Source organism: Lepidothrix coronata, unplaced genomic scaffold, assembly GCF_001604755.1.
Source record: "Lepidothrix coronata isolate B3197 unplaced genomic scaffold, Lepidothrix_coronata-1.0 Scaffold231, whole genome shotgun sequence".
Taxonomy (NCBI): domain Eukaryota; kingdom Metazoa; phylum Chordata; class Aves; order Passeriformes; family Pipridae; genus Lepidothrix; species Lepidothrix coronata.
Window position 1 is genome coordinate 671,907 of NW_016690411.1, and position 17,186 is coordinate 689,092.

At 36.8% G+C, this 17,186-nt stretch overlaps 1 non-coding gene across 1 annotated transcript; it reads right to left on the bottom strand.

The window, feature by feature from the left end:
* Positions 1 to 514: 514 nt before the first annotated feature.
* TRNAE-UUC lies at positions 515 to 586 on the bottom strand. The gene has a single exon. It is a non-coding gene; the product is annotated as a tRNA-Glu (tRNA).
* Between the last annotated feature and the right edge of the window lie 16,600 nt (positions 587 to 17,186).

Sequence of the window (17,186 nt, forward strand, 5' to 3'; positions counted from 1 at the left end):
CAAAAGACTAGTCTGCAGTGCTGAATAATTATTTTGTATGTACTACTTCAAATATTCCTTCTTCTGTTTGCTTGTGTCTTCTTTTTTGATTTGCTAGCAATTCTTCCTGAGTAAAAAGGAAAATATATGCATTTCTTTAGCCTAAAGTGCAGATATTACCACAACATTGGTATTTTTGCTATCTGTTCATACTGTATGAATGCAGAAGAGATCTGACAATTTACATAACCAAACTTGCAGTCAAAAATTCATTTCATTCATTCATTCATGGCCAGTCTTCGCTAACAAAGATTTGAGAAAGGTCTTTACCCTTCGAGCCTGCGCAGTGGATTTTTTAGGTGAGACACAGTGTGCACTGAACTGAGCCCACCCTTTAATCCTAAGGTTCATCTGCCGGGGCCAAGCGAGCTTGGACGGTGGCAGCGAGGTCCTCAGGATGTAGGTTCGTTTAGAGTGACCTTCTCTTAGATGGATGGCCTTACAGGGCTGACGAGTTCCCTCTGCCCAGGGGAGTTTCCCTGACCGGGAATCGAACCCAGGCCGCGGCGGTGAAAGCGCCGCATCCTAACCACGAGACCACCAGGGGTCCTCTTAAAATTTTTTTTTTTTCATTAGTGATATGTGATTTGACAAGGAAGTGGTTTAACAGTGTTAAGTGACTGCAAGTGCATTAACTTTCACATTTCAAGTCAAGGGTACAACTTCCTCTGATGTGGTTTTGAACTTATTAGTTGTGATTGGTGCAGAAATGCAATGCTCGTGTACTTCACCTCACACCAACACCGAGGTTTCCCTACTCCAGTATGTTCTATTCTTTCAACCTTGAAAAGAAAATAGGTAAACAAAACCACGATAATTTGCTTCTGGAAATTATAGCTTTTTTTTTTTTCCTAGTAAAAACCTGGGGGACAGGCATTGCTTTTTTTTCCACATTTTAATGGAACCTCAAAATAGCTCTTGTATAAACATTTCCAACCAATATTTCTCCAAAGCAAAACAGACAAAGTTCAGAAGCAGTTATTCAGGGGAAATTTGTTGTAACTTCATTTGGATACTTGTCCAAGTACAAGTCAACAAGCATTATTTCGGATTTAGCTCAGTAAACATTCACCCAATAACCAGGCAGACCAGTTTCCTGTGCCAGGCTTATGGAGCATGATAATAACATGCTGATAAATAGTATCATCAAGTTCTTGGTTCTATCTAGTTAAAAGGAAAAATTAATACAGTACTAATCTGAAGGCGAGTTCCCTGGCTGGGAAACACACACAAATCCTCCTCTCTTCTATGAATACTGCACAGTTGCAGTCTGCTGGATCTGGAAGCAAGAGTAGCCCTCTAAACATCTGTGGTATTCAACAGAGACCCTCTCCATAACTAACTGATTTCAGATGGAGATGATCTGAAACCAACGAAGCTTCCAACATTATCCCTGAGAGAGGGAGATGTCACCAAAATCTTGGACTTAAAGAACTTCATCTGGTCACTTTTTCATTTGACCCTTTGCCAGACACCAAGCTGCTGTTCCCAGAGTCTCTTTATGAAAAAAGACACTCCTCTGTTGTGTTTGTCTGGTTTCTTTGATGTGTTTAATGATTGCTACAGAAATTGCCTGTGAATTAATTCATCATGTCTCAGTCTGGTTATGTCCATTGCATGCAAACCTAGTCACCTTTTACTGCAGTTCCCATTCCTGAGGAATAAATGTCATTTTTAGTTCAGTTTTTCTGGCTTTATTTATATATTTTTTCCAAACAAATTCTTCTCCCTCATAGCAAGAACACTCGATCTTTGGATCTATCTCAAGGAACATTCTTTGATATATTGTCTTGGCTAGGGGCATTCAACTCCCTGCCTGTTTTGCATCCTGATTTTAAAAATAAAAAGTTTGTCTATACTTTTAATACTCTTAATGCTAATTCAAGTCTGTGTCAAACACGAATCATTGACAAATTAAAGTAAATCTGTCAGAGATTACCATGAACATAAAATGCTGCTCAGCATCTGCTGTTTGCTGTGGGCTTAGATGAAACTACAAGATTATAAAGATAGGTTTGGCTTGATACAAAATACAGAGCCTCTTTTATTTCTTCAGTGCAAACTAAAGGGGGAAAATATGAAGTCATATTTAATGTTTTCTATAATTCATTTAAATTCTATGTAAAAATCCTATGTCTTTACTGAGATAAAGAAGTTTCATTTAAGAAGATTGTAGGTTATAGGGTAGAAAGGCCTTTGGAGGGTTTCTGTAATATTGAAATGAAACTGAAAAGCACCAGTTCATTCTGACCTGCAGTATCATTCAGGAAATACTCTAGCCTAATGAAAGTGAGTGGTGATATCTTAAATTTATCTAATAGAACATAAGAATAAAATTTCAATAAAATAAAAATATGAGTGGCATTAAGTAATATTTAACCAGGCATTAAATAGTAAAGAAATTCTAAGTTTGAGTCTTTTAGCAGAAAATTTATGAAATAAATTTTGAACCACAAAAAGGGAAAAATGATGAAATACCCTACCATAATTTTTTTTAATGAAGACCAAAGTTCCTTATTTAGTCTTTTGAAACAATATGAATTCCTCTTTGTGCAGGTTTTAGTGTGGGCTTTTGGTTTTGTTTTTTTTAATTACTTCTAGGTAAGATTATTTAAATCAGCAGAAATAGACCCAATAATAACAATGAGTTCAGAAATCATTCAATCTGCTGGGATTTCGAAGTAATCAAACTAATCAAGAAAGCTCTGAAACTGCTACTCTAGTGCAGTGGAACAGCTTCATCTCCTATGTCCCATTAAACATCTATACTCAAACTGCCTCTGACAAAATCATTTGCATTCAAAGGAATTATTAATATAGTTAGATCAAGAAACTTCATAGGCCAGCACTAATTTTCATTATCAGCTGATCTATTTCATGCTTCCAGCAACATGTCAACTCATTTTGACACTAACTGTAAACTACTAGTCCAGGGATAATAGCTATTGATACTAGAGCTATGAGTCAGGATAAGAGGGCTTTTGGTGTCACTCATTTCCATCTGCAATTCACTCTGTGGTAGATTCTTTCCACAAAGAAAACATTACTGGATATGTTTAACCTTCCTCCATCCCTAACGCAAAGAAAAGAAAAGAAAGAGAGACATCATAATTCAATTTGGCTCTAATCCTTACACAATGAGGAGAAAAAAATCCATTATAATTACAATCTATACAAGTTAGTTTTCTCTGCTTTTAGTTTGCAGATAGAAAACAATGCCTATCATCATCAAACCATACAGATAAGAAATGTACCACTAGAACAAGACATCAGACCTGTGACTGAACTCTGTCACATTTACATGATTAAGTTTCCTTGCAGTTTAACATGTTAGCAAAATACTTACAAAGTAGAAAACAAAATACACTGAGAGGTAAGAGTAAAGTATTCATATGGCAAAACATTCAAAGGAAAGGAGACTCTGAGTAACCCCATACTGTGATTTGGCAGGTTAGTGGGAGGAATTTAAAAATATCCCCAGACTATCTATGGAAAACAAGAGAAAAGTATGATTTTAAGAACTCATTCTCTATCTTCCCATTTTGGATCAAATTCTCCCTCAATATGCTAACTTTGATTCTGTAACACCTACATTGCCTATATGAGAGGCTTTAGGCAGTTTTTGGTCATTACATGAGTTCCATACTGCAGAGACACAGCTAATGAAAAATGACCAGTAATGTTCCAATCTTTATGTTTCGCTTCTGTCCTTTAAGGTTTTTTTTCATTGACTCCAGTACAGGACAAGATGGCCTTCAGAAGGAATGGCCTCATGTCACAAGAAACTGTAACTGCTCATTAATTGCTTGGGTCATTATTCCAAGCAGGAATAATGGGAAGGATTCCATATGCTGCCGAAAGAGAACTCTGCGTAGATCTAGCTGATTTTATCAGCTGACTATAACAAAAAGGAAATTCAATTTAACAACTAATTTTGAAAAAATTACTTTCTTTTAAAAATGTGGTTCCCCTATTTTATTTGTACTAAGGAATGGTAACACTTCTAATTTAAGTTTATTACAAAAAGATGAAGAAGGCAGTTATTTTTTACAGCTTCCTAATGTGTAAAGGATGATTATATATTGTAGTACTGATACCATTTAAGACCACAGGGATTGAAAGAACTACTAAGAACGGTTTATCATAAGATAAACTGTAATCATTGGCTATAAATAAAGGCCTTTTCCCTCACAGCCTTAAAGACTATATTCTAGTTTTGTGGGTTTTTCTTTCCGTTTTCTCATGTCATGATTTTTTACTTCTCTAAATATACATAAATTTTCAAAGATGTTAAGTCTCAGCACGGCACTTTTCAAAATACAGAAATTTTGTGGAAAGTATCAGGCAGGGAGCAAAGGTCTTATTTTTTCTGATCAAACTCAGTACCAGACCTCTCACTAACTTCAGAAACGATCAAGCTCCATTTTCTTACTTGCTTGCCAATCTGAGTGGTAGACTGATCCAAGCAGCAAAGGTGTTAGCACCAAATGGTTCCCTGAATAATACTGCATATTCACTTTAAATGTTGTTATTTTCAGCAACACATTTAGATCCAAATTCTTAAATATGCACAGGCTATGCTTACCTCACCATTCTGTCCATTTTTTCACTTATTATTCCACTAGGGTCTTGTAACACAAGTTTTTGCAAGACTTATTTCTCTAGACAAAAATACGAACCCATTAAACCCAGGCATTTAGGACCTGGGATTCTGAATTTTTGAGACTGAGTTCTGCAAAAAAAAAAAAAAAGAATATGGTGAATTATGCTTCTAGAAGTGGGAAATAAATATATCAAGTCACATTCATGCTTAATCAAAATAGACGTATTTTGGTTTCTAAATGCCAAATACTGATAGTATTTACTCCTGCATTTTATTTTATCACCCATTCCATCCCATATGAATATAAAATTTAGTAGTCAAAGTAACGTAAAATATAAACAAAGGACATACCATGGAAAATGGGACCATTGCCATAGTCAGTAGTTTTTGTTACAGAGTATTTGATTAAATAAAGTTTTCCTTGGTAATTTTGATTTTTTTAATAATTTAATGTACTCTGAATTACTCCATTGTTCCAACACGGATATATCTAGAAACTTTTAGAGAATAAAACCAACACACTACATAAATCAAACAATTATATTTGCTAATTTGATTTGTCTTAACAGCATTTCTCTTCCCTGACTTTGAAGAAAGTTTGAACCTTCATGAGGCAATTACCCTAAGAGAGAACATGCTTCCGTAAGGCATCAGGGAAAGGGAAGATATTCTTTGGATATCATCAGTTGCTCAAATCAGTAATTTGGTGACCCAGATAGGGCTCTGTATAAATGTGTCACCTATATTAAGTCTGTCACTTAGTTGGACCAGAGCTCTATTGCCCATAGTGAATACTGTCAGAGTCAAAGAAACAGAAAAGACAGGAAATTCCATGTTAATCCGGTCTTATTTTAGACTACTTTGAAAAAGTATAATTCACACAAAGGAATACTCTTCTAGCAAAATTCAAATCACTGCTGCTTGAAAATAAGGAAGACAGAAGGACAAAGAAGGGTGACAAAGTGTGCATTTATATCTATTTCACAATTCTCTTCTTGCTTAGTCTTAGATAAGATCAAATATTGAACACTATCTTTAATAAGACATGAAATATTGCAGGTGACAACAAATACAGAAGCATTATCATACGGCCCAATAATATTTATCATAATTTTAATTCTTCAAGTAGTTCATTTAAAGTCCAAATGTAGTCAAAAGGCAGCCTTCACCTGAGGTGAACAGAAGAGCCCTGGCTCTGTGCTAACTCACAAATGAAATCTTATTCCTGGATGATTGCTTCATCTACCACAACAAGTTAGAGCTGATCTGGGGTTCACTGGGTTTGTGTGGCATAAGAAAGGGACAGGTTTGCAAAGAGTAACCAAACCCCACCGCTTCCTTAGCTGGAGGAAGAGCACTGCAAGCCTGAGTGACAGAAACCCAACGCCAACAAGGATAATTTCTTTTGCAGTAAAAAGTTTTGAAGGAAAGTAGAGGATAACAAATTCATAGGAATTAATAATTTAAAACCTAGGATGCTGTGAATTCTCTTCTTCAGCTGCTGAACATTATAGCTTTCTGTATACTCAGAGCAATTCTTTTTAAATTCAGATTACATATTTCCACTAGGGTCCAGATTCTGAAGTGCTTATTCAGAAATTGGTTTAGGTAAAAGTCCTTTTGAAGCTGCTGGGAATTCTTTTTCAATTGAGACTGCATAAATATTGAGTGTAGACTTCTGGATTTCACTCTCTAGAGTAATAGACTGTGTAAACTAGAAAAAATGATTGGAGGGTCTAGTAAGGAACTGGGGTCTTGTAAGTAATTAATATTATTCTTATGAAAACATTAATCATTGTGATGCCTATGACAATTATTGTCATGGAAAAATAATAGAGAATACCTTTTTAATTTCTAAATACCTTGAAATTGAAATCTTAACTCATAAGACTGTCTTGCTGTTGTATCAACAGCTGCCCACTCTGTAGTCGCATCCTATTACACTTGTGGATAATCCAATTTATTATTCCTATACCTCTGAAATTCACATATAAGCATTGATTGCCTATAGTGCTAAAACTTTCAGCTTCAGATAAATACACAAAAAACTTCACTAATGATGAAATTTAATGCACAAAATCCATTTTCTTTCCTTGGAAAACGACCTTAAAAAAATAACCTGTGGCTGACACAGGACGTGAACCCAAAGATGCTGATCCCCACCATAATGCACAGAGATGCAAAAAAAATTTCCTTAGGTTGCCTACAGGCTAATTTACTAGTAGTTACTCATGGATGGTGATCTGTTAGGGATTAGTTCAGCAAAAAAAGTCTACAAATTTTGGGTCTTAAATCCCATTTACCCCTTTGTGGTAAAGCAGAGAAAATCCAAATGCCCTTAAGTTCCCACTGATCTGCACCCAGGAAGAGAGTAGCCTTCACACATTCCCAAGCAGCTGGGGACTGGGAGGTGTTGCTACAGTCATCCTCTCCCTGGGGCATGAGAAGATATTTTGGTTCTCTGCCAGAGATTCCTGTGACACTCTGGGCAAGTCACACAGGCCTGCTGGAACTTTCCCAAGTATCTCCAGATGTTTCCTTATCCATAAAGCACAATAATACTAGGTACCACAAACCAGGGTTGTGAGGCTTCACCGACTTCATCTTTGTAAAACCTCTTCAAGTTTTCATTCATTCCTTCAAGGAACATTCTAGAAATACATATTGTCAAATCACAGGTTAATATGGATTAATATTCACAATAAGGTCTTTCAAGAAATACTAATATGACCTCCTGGTACTCTGACATATTCCATGCTATTTGTACAAGTGTTAGAAAAATGGCCAAGTCATACAGAAGTTATTCACATGGAGAGCAGCTGCTGTCTTTAGTAGGGTTATTAATATGAGCTACTTATCAAGGCTATAAAATATCAATCTGACTCTCTCCATGTACTAGTACACAGTAAGTACTGTTATTTACATTAAAAGTAAAGTATAATACAAAGCATTCCATTTACATAAAGCATAGTACCTCTGGCAAACTGCTAGGCAGGAGGTGGGAGAATGATCTAGATTTGTGTATGTAAAGGTATGTGTTGCCCCATGCTTGAATAACACAACACCTAACAGAACAAGACCCTGAATGTGGAGATTTCTCCTAAATGTTCAAAATTCTCATGTATAAGTTTTTCTCCACTCAATCTTTTCTTTATAAATTACAATCTTGTCTCTCTTTACAGAAATTTTTGAAATGCTTCTGCAGCCATAGAAAATTGAAATTAAAAGAGAAGCCATAGAAAATTGAAATTAAAAGAGAAGCTTGTTTCCATTGATTTCCATAAAAGAATACTGACATTCTTTTCAAATTTACTTGAATTTAATATTTGCTTATCAACTACAGAAATATTGTTGAAATTTATAAATTTGTTTTATATTAAACCAGTTCAAAGTTTTAAATTTAATCATGGAGCAATATGCTTTACCTCCATACCAGCTACATAAAAATTCAGAGAAATTCCTCTTTTCATCTGCTCCTCTAATCACAGTTTTAGCATTCTCAAAACTAGTTCTTTCCAATGAACAGTTGTAACTTCAAGTAAAATTATTTGCTGGGAGCCATGTGATATCAAAGATAATTCATTTTCTTTAGTTTCTTTTGACCTTCTTAAATCCCTTCTTCCTACCAAAAGACTTGCTCTAAGAGGAGGAAAGGGGAACAGCACGAACAAGAAGCTCATAGTTTTGTCTGGAACCTCTTAGTTCACCCATGGTCCATCTTACCACATCCACAATTGCATTATACACAATCCACATACTCCATTCTGCTTTGTATCTACCCAACCCACAGCAGAGAAGAAGCATTCCTCCCATCTCAGTGTGGATTACTACTCTCACAGAAACCTGGTGCTGCTCTTGACCTAAACATGTCTGATGGAAGTTGTGTTTGAATTGAGCAACTCTGCTTCCCACCAGCAAAGCTTAACTGCCTCTTACTTACACATGCTCATTCATTACATGTTAAATCAGGGGACATTTTCCAAACTCGTTGCAGAGGCTTTTTGGTTCCTCTTCTCCCACATATAATTTATGTTGAAATTAGTCAAAATGTAAATAAACCTCAGCACAGGGCCGGGGATGTAAACATTCATAGGGCAGCTGTCCCAGTGTCCTCTCCCAGCAGTTGCTTAACTGTCTGCAGTCACTAATCAGCCTGAGTGTGTAGGGGAGGGCCCTTGGTGTGCTTGTGCTTGGAGCATTTTGAGTCTCTTGTGGTGTCTGGAAACCATCTCACACTGGGTTGAGATGTGGGAGGGGGCTTGGACTAGGGAATTAGACTTTGAGGCTCTCAAACCCTGACAGTGTGATTGTTCAAAAAGTTGTGGAACTTGTCAAACAGCATTAGATCTTCAGAAAAAAATAAGTAAGCAGTCAGTGCAATCTTATAGGGCAAAAACCATAATTCCCAGATCTCAGACATAAGAGTGTGTCTCTTTTTTATCCTCAAGATTTGGGAATACAGACAAGCATAAATTTTGAATTGTATCTCATTACACAGTTAAATTTGAGTTCAGACATTAACAAGAGCATTGCTTTGTGTAAATCTTTGAACTAAATTAGGCTTTTTTCCTCACACTCAAATAAGTTTTCAAAGTTTTTTTTATTAATATATAACATGACTTGCTGGTATGCTACCACATATATTTTAAAGATCATTTCATAGCTATAAGATCATTTTCTTACAAATGTAAGAAAAATGTTGCTTGCTTGCTTTGTGGAAAGGATGAGCTTGAAATCCTCCCTGCTCTAAGTACAATAGGATGTCCTATTTTTTTTCTAATTTTTTTCTGTATCCTTCATTGATCCATGGGGACAAGTAAAAGAAAGCTATTTTAAAAAGACAACGTGACCAAATACATGTTTGCTTTTATTATTTCATCAATAAATCAGAAATGTAATTCCAATAATTTTCCTTAATAAGAAATTGCCTACTTTCCAGAAGGAAAGTACTTTTACAGTTCAGATTGCTCAGTTCTGATAACTACATATTTTTCAAGCCTGCATATGTATTCACAGATATGCTTCCCAAAACAATATTGATCTTATATGTGCATGCACATTTGAGACTGAAGCCACTATAACTACCTTTTATTTAAAATTACTTTGTTAAGGAAAAGAACTAAGAACAATTTTTCTCAGATCTTCATAAAGGATTTATATAGAAAAACAACAGTCAAAATCATTTCCACCTGACAGGACTCTTTAAAACCTACTCATAAAATATTATTATACAAGTAACTGCTTAGTAAAAATTCTCCCCAGTGTTGAGATCACCTCAGCATAGAAAGCAGAACCATCACAAACACACATTCACAATGACATCAGTGGTGACCTCACTGTTGTGGTCTGTAAGGAGCTGAGTACAGGCTGGAGAGCACCAGAACATTTTTTTGTCCAATCATCCCTTCTCTGCTCCTCCCTAGATCATCATGCTCTAGGTTACCACAGAATGTTATATTACTTTTGTGATATGAGGGAATAGCTATATTGTTATCAGAATCAATAAGTGAAGAAATACTAGCAGATTAGATTACTGAGCTAAGTATTTTGAAGTATTAGTATTTTACAAGATGCCAGAATATTGCTGACAAAGGAAGCAATCCACTGTAACAAGCACGTGTTGTTTGGATATTCTTGCTTATTTTTCAACAATACTCTAGTTCACCTTCTCTTGAAAGTGTTGTAAATATTTGAAGGAAAGTTAGCATGCAAAAATACATCACAAAGATGTCCGATCCTAAGTAAAGGGTAATTCCCTAAAATCCTAAAGTCTTGAAGCACTTCAACTCCAACTCACTTGAAGCAATTATAGTATTTTGATTTAGTTTAACAATAACTCCATTAGGCCTTTTTCTGGTTCATCAAGCAGAAAAGTGATCACAGGCTGTATAGATTTGAAGTAAAGCATCCCAAAATATGGAATCTGCCTCAAAAACAGAACATGAACCCATTTGACAAGAGATGTCTTTCAGGTCACTTAACACTAGCCTCCCCTACACATAATTCAATTACTCATGTCATCATCTTTGCCCATTTTAACTATGTGAAAGCTTAACCACCTGACAGTTTCTGACAAGACTCCAGGTTGGCCTGAGGTTTCAATTAGACCTGTCTGGACTTTCTAATTTTACTGCAGATGACCAAAAAGCTTCTCAATTCAATACAGCAAGACATTTTAAAATATATTTTCAGGTGGAGGAAAGCCAAGGTGGCTGGACTGGACAGAGAAAGGCCAAAGTGACCAGGGACCAGAAGCAGAACAGAAGGGGTTTGTCTGCAGGAGTTTCATGCCTCTAGGCTGGTTCCAGGCACTCTCCCCCATTACAGCAGACTGCCCAGACCCTCATGCATCCCCTCAGGAGCTGCAGTTTCCTGCTCCTTGCTGACACCTCCCTGCTGATAACTGTGGGACAAGTGCTTCCTCTGCCCAAGGCCATTCCTCAGCCACTCATGTCTCCTGAAACTAAGGCAACAGCCAGGATAAAAATACGTAGTATGGTGATGTGCACTTGCCTGTTGATTTGGCCTCCAGAAGTGGAGCAGCACCTGCAAGGACTGCTCAGCTCCCCTTCCCAGGTTGTGCTGCTGGCCCAGCCATACATGTTTCTGGCTGCTGAATTTGGTAGCACTCCAGGCTCAGCCTCAAGCGGCCACTGATAATAACTGTATGAAAAGAAGGTGGCGGACACCCCACGGCTGCCTTTCACCAAGTGTAGCTGTTGGGTAACCAGAACTGCCGTGTGTGGGGGTGAGCCCCACGCTGCAGGAGGGGTGGGGAGCAGAGGTAAGACACCAACCCTAACCCAGGCCCTACCAGGGGTACACTGGAGTGCTGCAGCATCAGCCAAGCAGACCCCCTGTACACAGACCTTAGGTCCTCCAGAATGGGACACCTACTTGAGATGCACTCGAAGATAGCTAAAAGAAAGCAGTTTAACATAGCCACGGATATACCAGGCACTTTGCTCCCATAGCATGGGTGGGGAGCCTCCAAGTCCCTCTCACCGAGCTGGTGCTGAAAACCCAAGGAAGAAGCTGAGGAGGTGAAGCAGGGTACTTGAGCTGGAGGTGAGGGTCATTGCCAGGTCTCCTTTGGCACCAAGTTCTCTAAGAGATGGAAGCACTCAGCAGCCCTGTTGTTCTAAAGCTGACCTTCCTGAACTGTAATAAAAGAGGCAATCCCAAAACTTAACTGTAGAATCAAAGTGATACTAAAATCTTTCATGGCAATATACTTTTTTTCTTTTATACAAGTTTACAGTGTGTCCACATATACTTTCCAGCGGTATAAATCAGACTAAAAGACTGGTCTTTTTATCCTTCAAATAAAGCTAGTTGTTGTCATCTAACTGCAATAATAAATTTTAAATTACATTTTATATAATGGGTCCATAGCCTAATTATGCTGAAGATTTCAAACAAGACCAAACTACACAGGTGGATGATCTTATTTGTACTCTGTATTTTCAAGCACTAATAGTATCATTTCCATGCTAAAGAACTGAAATTTTGATTTTTGCAGAGGCCACTAAGGATTAATGTAATGATCTGGATAGAGTTTAGGCTGCTTTGCAGAGGGAGTGAAGGTTAAAAGGTACATCTTGCTAACTATTTAAAATCTTCAACCTTTTTGGTGTAGTCAACTGATTTGAAATCCACTGTTCTCTTCTTTATATAACAAAGTTTTAGCTTGCTTAAAATTTATACTTCTGATCTATAAATCCTGAGGTGTTGAACATGACTGACTTTTTATGTAGTGATTTAGAACAACATTTTAAACCTTCCCTTGATGCATTTTCAACATCCTTATCAAACTCCCCAAGACTTCATGTTCCCATTGAGGAGACAAGACTTCTATCTCCAGTAGCATCCTTTCCTTTTCAGTTCAAGATACAGCCCCAGCCACAGCCAAAGGGAGCTGTTGAACAGTTCATTCCAGCAACTCACAGAAAAAAAAAAAAACAAACCACAACTTGTTATTGGTAAATAAGCATTTTTGGAGTGCTGTATACATTGATCAGTTGACATCTGGTATTCCCCTCACACACTGTCAAAACACAGAGCCAGTCCATATGCATGAAGTTTTTGGCAGCAAAACACACTTTGTAGAGCATCAACTTTCTTCTTCTATCACATGAATTCTCCTTTCACTATAAATGATACATTACAAGAAATCTGTCAAAATACAGCTAAACTGAGTTATCTTTGTAAATATCTCCGTAGGACATCTTTAGTTTATAAGGAATGTAAAAGTTATACACACAACCTATAAGTAGAAGCAAAAATATTCAATGACGTCATAAAAAGAATAGCAAGAATATTTAGTCATTCACGAAAAACAATGAAAGGACAACAGCCCAAAAAAAGCTGCCTGCTACAGCTGATTTGCACCACAGACAGACATTTCCTGGTAGTGATGCTCATGTACTCCAGGTGAATAGATCTGGTGTTTGCTCAGTAAGTCTTAGTTGTTTTCAAGTGGTACACCTTTCTTAATTCTTAATATCTCAGACACAGACAGTTTTTCAGACTTTGTAGCTTTCATGACTTTATTTAGAGGGTGGGTTTTTTTAATAAGTTAAAAATTCTACAATTTGTCTACTATGCTTTAATCTTTGTGCAGAAGTTCAAGATAATTCTCTTCTGACAACACGTAGCTCTGTGATGTACTTGGGAGTTCCCCCTGTTCACTTCAATGGGTGAACACTGCAAGGCACCATGCTGAGTAGGGTACAGAGGAGCTATTTGCAGGGAAGGTACCTTTTTAGCAAAAACATCATAAAGACACAAACAGAATCTGTCCCTTAGAACATATTACCCTATGTGATTTAAAACACATGAAGACATCCCCTACAGCGGTTTCAAATCTAGAAAATTTTTCACAGTTCAAAGGTAGGACTTTGCTCTTTTTCAGATGTTTTAGAAAATCCAAGTGCATACCTACCTCTTCTAAAAGTAGTTCTCTGCTCTTTCCACCCCCAAAGTAGCATAAAAATATACTGTCATATGAAACTGAAGTGTGAGTACATAAGATTGTATAAATCGTGATGAATATTCTACAGGTAATACTATATATTTAATATATAATAATATCAACATAATTTTAATGTGATCTTAAACATTGATCTATATCAACAGAGCATTTGAAATTTGCTGTTGAATTCTATGGCACAGTGAGGTCATGTAAATTCCCCAAATACTGACTTCCATAAATGTCTGCTCACAGCAGCAAACACAAAGATGAGGAATCATCCCTCTATGGCTGAAACACACTGGGAGCCATGTCTTTGGCATATGCTTAACTGGAACAATCATAATGCTTCTGAATCATCTTTAAAATCTGTCAGAAATTAAGATCATTGAACTTTAATATTTTTATTCTTACTATAACTGCAGTTTTACTTCTGGTAATATATTCTGGGAGGACTTTAAAAAAAAGGGTTTGATTATGGAGTTTATCAGATCAAGAAAATTTAGTACATAATTACAGTAATTAATTAATAATAATTAATTTTAAATAATTTCCAGTTCTCTGTTAAAGATATTGTTGTTACAGTATATGTTCCCTCCTTCTAATACAATTGATTTTGATTCCACCTAGTCATTAAAATGCATATTTATAGAATTATTACCCAAAAAATCAAGACTCTATCTTTAAAAAAAAAAAGAAAAGCAAGTAACCATTCTGGTTACAAGAATTTGAATCAGCTACAATATGCTGTATGTTATAACTTGGTGAAGTCCATGAGCCAGGAACTGCAACAAACAGAATCACAAGTTGAGTCACAAGAGAGGGCTGAAGTGGTTTAAGAATCATTTGCTTTCAAAAAAAATTAAGCCTATTTCTAATTTCCTGACTAAAGTCATTGTGATTTGTAGATGGATGGCAGAGCTGGCTTGTAAAGCCAGGGTGATTTGTAGATAGATGGCAGATCTGGCTTGATATTAAATACGTCAGGGAGGAAATTAGGTTGGAAAAATCAATGGCTGGTTATGAATACTAAAATCAAAATAAAACTTTTAGGGAATAGAAACATGAGGCACGCTTCCAAAACTGCACTATTAGGAAATTCTGGACCTAGAGTTGCTTTCATTTAAACAGTCAGAGAAATACACTTGCTTCTGTCTTTGGCAGAGGCAGCATCAATGTCCACTGGTTATTTAAATTAATTCCAACTCTGCAATTCCTTTAAAATATAAACTCACTTTAAAGAATAAACAGATATAAACAAAATAGATCAGATTGTCCTTATCCTTATAGCAATGGAAAGTAGGAGCAGTTTTGTTAATTGCAGGTAGCAGTTTTGTTAATCTGTTTAGCAGATACAGTAAAACTCAGTACTCTCATCAGTAACATTAGAAAAAAAAATGAAAAAACAGAACCCCAAAAGACCCATCAAACTACTTCATGTGCACAAAAGCAAAGTATTCCTGCATTGTGTCAAGACTGCCAGAAATGCGTCAGCACACCTAGAAATGTTTTGTACCAGTTGCTCTAATCTAAGTTTGGTTATCAGTGCCTTGATTTTTAAGTGCTCTTTGTGGTCACCTACTAGTAGAACTGCATTCATCTGATCCTAAAAGGCACAGAGTAAACCAGAGTATGCACTCTGGTGCACAGCTAAAACTGTGACTGGCTCCAGGAGGGTAAGTCCCAGCTTTACTCCAAACTGTCCTTGCCTGGTTTAGAAAACGAAGTAAAACCATCCTAACTGCTGGTAACAAATATCAGAGATGTGGGGATGTGCTTAAGCCTCCAGTAGCAAATTAGGTTCTGGATTAGTGGGGAAAAACCCTCCCCTTCCTCCCTCTCCAAGTGTTTTTAACAGAAGTTGAAGCTTCTCTTTTAAACTCAGTCTCTCTGAATATTCATTCCCTCATTCTAATTTTAAAACTTACCCTGCTCCAAATCTAAATTTAATCAACTTCTGATCCCTTCTAGTAATTAAAAACCATAAAAAGAATCAAGAAACCAACTCTCAATTCTGTGTTACTCAACGTCTCTAAATGCAGAAGCTCATTGCAGAAATAGTATGCACCATGACAAGGATCCAGAACCACTGAGAGCTCAGCTATATATGACAGCTCGCAACAATAATGTTAGCAACTGAGAAGGAAAAGTGGAATCTGCCACAGTTGAAATATTGTGCCTATATTCAGCTTTTTATTTTGGTTGAAAAACAATGTTTTGCAAATTTGTTTTTAAGTGACTGTATGGTGTGGATATTTTTGTTAAAATACCCTCAAAACTCTATCATTTATGATGAATGCACTTCTGCCTCCATGAGAACACAGAAGCATGCATGTTGTGAATGACTAAAAATACTAAACAATCTTTACCAAGTTCAATGAAATATTATCTGAAAAGCATGGGGTAATAAAATGCCAAAGATCAAGACCTGCTGCTTTTACTAAATAATCCTTCAATAAAAATGTGGATTTGCTGTTCTGCAGGACTTAGATCAGTGCCTCCATGCTAGATAACAGCTGCCCATTTAGCATCACTTGTTTGTATAAAAAGACTATGTTAAGCTTTTGAAATCATTGGACAGATTTATTGTCCAATGATATGTTGTTCAACTGAAATTGATTAGCAAATCTATCAGATTCACACAATCAAGTGATCAGTGTTTTCCATAGTCTTCTATCATAATGTTCAACAAAACCAAAAAATCAATAAAAAACCCCCAAACAAACAAACAGTAGCTAAGCCAGAATTGGACCAGACATGACAGAACATAGGTAACTTCTAGAAACTCCAAATCTTAAAAAAACTGAATAAATATGTGGATAAATCCCATACAATTAAGCTGCACAATGGTTAATATCCCAAATTGGATGTGGCAAGTTCGGCTTATCCTAATCCTGAATCTATGTATAAAAAAAAGTGTAGGATCACTGCAGAGTAAATTCAAACTTTCTGATTCTAATATTTCTTGTGTAAATAAAAGCAGTCATTATAGGGAGACTGACTCTTTGGTCGAATGTAAATGCAAAAAAAATCCTATGAAATTCCATTTCAATCACTAACAGCTACAGCACCAACTCAGTAAAATCAGATTACAAGGTAACTTAGGACCTAAGAGACAGGAACACTGAGAAGCAATAAAAAAGGATAGCTTGGGCCTTGCAAAACCTCTTCATTTTTAAATTTTTTTTTCTGTGCTTTCTTCATAGAATCATAAAAATGATAAGTATGGCCAGTCTTCGCGAGCGAAGATTTGGGAAAGGTCATTAACCCTTCGAGCCTGCGCAGTGGATTTTTTTTTTTTTTAGGTGAGACACAGCGTGCGCTGAACTGAGCCCACCCTTTAATCCTGAGGTTCATCTGCCGGGGCCGAGCAAGCTTGGACAGTGGCAGTGAGGTCCCCAGGACGTAGGTTTGTTTAGAGTGACCTTCTCTTAGATGGATTGCCTTACAAGGCTGACGAGCTCCATCTGCCCGGGGGGCTGGGAATCGAACCCGGGTCGCAGCGGTGAGAGTCCTGCACCCTAACCACTAGACCACCAGGGGCCCCCGATAAAGGAATGTTTTAAAACACTT